The following is a 3,478-nucleotide window of genomic DNA, read 5'->3' as shown; positions in this document are numbered from 1 at the left end:
GATCCATAATAAACCCCAGGAAGAGTAGCTGCTGCCTTGGCAGGAACTAATGGGGATCCATAATAAACCCCATGAAGAGTAGCTGCTGCCTTGGCAGGAACTAATGGGGATCCATAATAAACCCCAGGAAGAGTAGCTGCTGCCTTGGCAGGAACTAATGGGGATCCATAATAAACCCCAGGAAGAGTAGCTGCTGCCTTGGCAGGAACTAATGGGGATCCATAATAAACCCCAGGAAGAGTAGCTGCTGCCTTGGCAGGAACTAATGGGGATCCATAATAAACCCCAGGAAGAGTAGCTGCTGCCTTGGCAGGAACTAATGGGGATCCATAATAAACCCCAGGAAGAGTAGCTGCTGCCTTGGCAGGAACTAATGGGGATCCATAATAAATACAAATAGGGCCTCCACCTGGACAACACACACACACTAGAGAACAATATATTTAATCATATTCATAGTTCAGTTATTTCAGTTTATCTATCCTATCAAATCCTCTGTTAAAGCCTTATTATATTCACACAAATACAATCTATTAAATTGTAATACTGTGTTCCTTGATGAATTTGCTCCAAGCGTTCCTTCCAATAAATCACAAGCAGGTACCTGATTCCACTTGGATTGATATTTGATGGGATCAGGTGTGTGTCTGAGTTGATTGCAAGTTGTAAATGAGTTAACACAGAATCCTCCATAATACAATATTTATTATTTATCAAATACGTGATTTATATGTACTTTCTCCCCGACGTGTTAGAACGCTTTCAAAAATCGTTGATACCGTAAATGTTTCTAGTCCGATGACTGACAATGGACCAATGGGAATGCTCCGGGTTGCCAGATAAGTTTATTTCTTGAATTATTTTAGATCGAAACGTTGTCCCACTACAAAATCATAAACAAATGTTTCATTTTATTTTGTTGATATCTGTTGACAGTTTGGAGACCTGTAGTTGTAGGACACCTTTAGATTTGAACCTTCTTCTTCGATGAGGTGTAACGGCGGTTGGCATCCAATTCGCTGCATTACCGCCCCCTACTAGACTGGTGTACTCCCTTTATATTTTGCTTGAAAAATAAAATAAAGAAATACCCTACCATCTAACACTAAACTCACAAATTCAAAAATATTATTAATAATTAACACCACCCTACTCCACTATTTAAATATACTCACTCCTACCTCATGCCCTCAACCTGAAATCACCACTCAACACATCCTCTAACTCTTCTGATGTCAAGTCTCGGCCACCCAAATATCTCTCTGCAGCTGCCACCACAACCTCAATTTTATTATAATAATTTTCTTCGACTTACGTTCCATCCCTGCAGTACAAATAATAACCATTGCTATAAATGCAAAAAATCCAATCTTACTGAAACATACAGCTGTGGAAAAAATTAAGAGACCACTGCAAAATTATACGTTTCTCTGGTTTTACTATTTATAGGTATGTGTTTCGGTAAAATTAAAAATGTTGTTTTATTCTATAAACTACTGACAACATTTCTACCAAATTCCAAATAAAAATATTGTCATTTAGAGCATTTCTTTGCAGAAAATGACAACTGGTCAAAATAACAAAAAAGATGAAGTGTTGTCAGACCCCGAATAATGCAAAGAAAATAAGTTCATGTTCATTTTTAAACAACACAATACTAATGTTTTAACTTAGGAAGAGTTCAGAAATCAATATTTGGTGGAATAACCCTGATTTTCAATCACAGCTTTCATGCGTCTTGGCATGCTTTCCACCAGTCTTTCACATCGATGTTGGGTGACTTTATGCCACTCCTGGCACAAACATTCAAGCAGCTCGGCTTTGTTTGATGGCTTGTGACCATCCATCTTCCTCTTGATCACATTCCAGAAGTTTTCAATGGGGTTCAGGTCTGGAGATTGGGCTGGCCATGACAGGGTCTTGATCTGGTGGTCCTCCATCCACACCTTGATTGACCTGGCTGTGTGGCATGGCGATTGCCCTTCTTGAAAAACCAATCCTCAGAGTTGGGGAACAATGTCAGAGCAAAAGGAAGCAAGTTTTCTTCCAGGACAACCTTGTACGTCGCTTGATTCATGCATCCTTCACAAAGACAAATCTGCCCGATTCCAGCCTTGCTGAAGTACCCCCAGATCATCACCGATCCTCCACCAAATTTCACAGTGGGTGCGAGACACTGTGGCTTGTAGGCCTCTCCAGGTCTCCGTCTAACCATTAGACAACCAGGTGTTGGGCAAAGCTGAACATTGGACTCATCAGAGAAGATGACCTTACTCCAGTCCTCTACGGTCCAATCCTTATGGTCTTTTGCAAACCTCAGCCTGGCTCTTCTTTGCTTCTCATTGATGAAGGGCTTTTTTATAGCTTTGCACGACTTCAGCCCAGCTGCTGTTTGCCATTCTTTCTGTAGGTCACTTGATGTCATCCTATGGTTGTTGCGTGACATTCGAATGAGTTGGCGGTCATCCCGGTCAGTAGAGAGTCGTTTTCGCCCTCTGCCGGTCTGTAGCTTTGTTGTCCCCAATGTCTGCTGCTTGACCTTGTTCTTATGAACCGCCGTCTTTTACATTTTAAGGATGGAAGCAACCTGACGCTCACTGTATCCCTCTGCCAGTAAAGCGAGAATTTAACCCTTCTTTTCCTCACTCAAAACTTTCCTTTTCAACTCTTTTGGCATGGTCAATAGTTATTTTTTGATTCATATTACTTTTGAGGTACTATTAGCACTGTTTTTGCCATCCAGCTGGTCCTATTGCAAGAGGATAGTGATGACCACAGCAGTGGTTTTTATACTTTTCCTCGTTAAATAAGATTTAGTTCAGGTGATCACCTAATCAGGACCTAATTCAGTAGAATGAGGTGTGCCTGTGTTGGAATTCAACAGACACTGGAATGGAATGGCTGTCATACATGTAGAGATGCTGATTTGAGAAGAATGTGCAATGGTCTCTTAATGTTTTCCACAGCTGATGGTCTCTTAATGTGCAATGGTCTCTTAATGTTTTCCAATGGTCTCTTAATGTTTTCCACAAAGATAGTCGATTGACTGCTCTAACAATGAAAATATATGTCCTCAAAGATGGAAGGCAGGTGGGAGGAGGTAAGATCTGGTGGGACCATTCTAGCCAATGAGAGGGCAGATACGTGTCAACAACAGGCCATAGAGAGAGATCGTGACATATTTCGGCCTGAGTAAAACTTCTCACTTTGCCTCTTCCTCTCTGACCAAAGCAACTGTAGAAACTCAGTTTCCCGTCCTTATCTGGCAACCCTCATGCCTTCTCTATCAGAGGGTCGTCACTAGTTAACACAGCCACAAAGTCATAACCCCCCCCCCCCCCCCCCCCGCCTATTTCTACAATGTATCTTCTTAAAATCTGATTTTAAAACAAACACTGCTAACCGTATACCTAACCTTAAATTAAGACCTTTTTTTTGTTCATGATTTTTTACGATTTTGCTTTTGTGGCTGTCTTAT

The sequence above is a fragment of the Coregonus lavaretus genome, assembly GCF_964263955.1.
Source record: "Coregonus lavaretus genome assembly, contig: HAP1_SCAFFOLD_2520, whole genome shotgun sequence".
NCBI classification, from domain to species: domain Eukaryota; kingdom Metazoa; phylum Chordata; class Actinopteri; order Salmoniformes; family Salmonidae; genus Coregonus; species Coregonus lavaretus.
The sequence above is the reverse complement of the archived record's forward strand: the minus strand, read 5'-3'. Positions refer to the sequence as shown.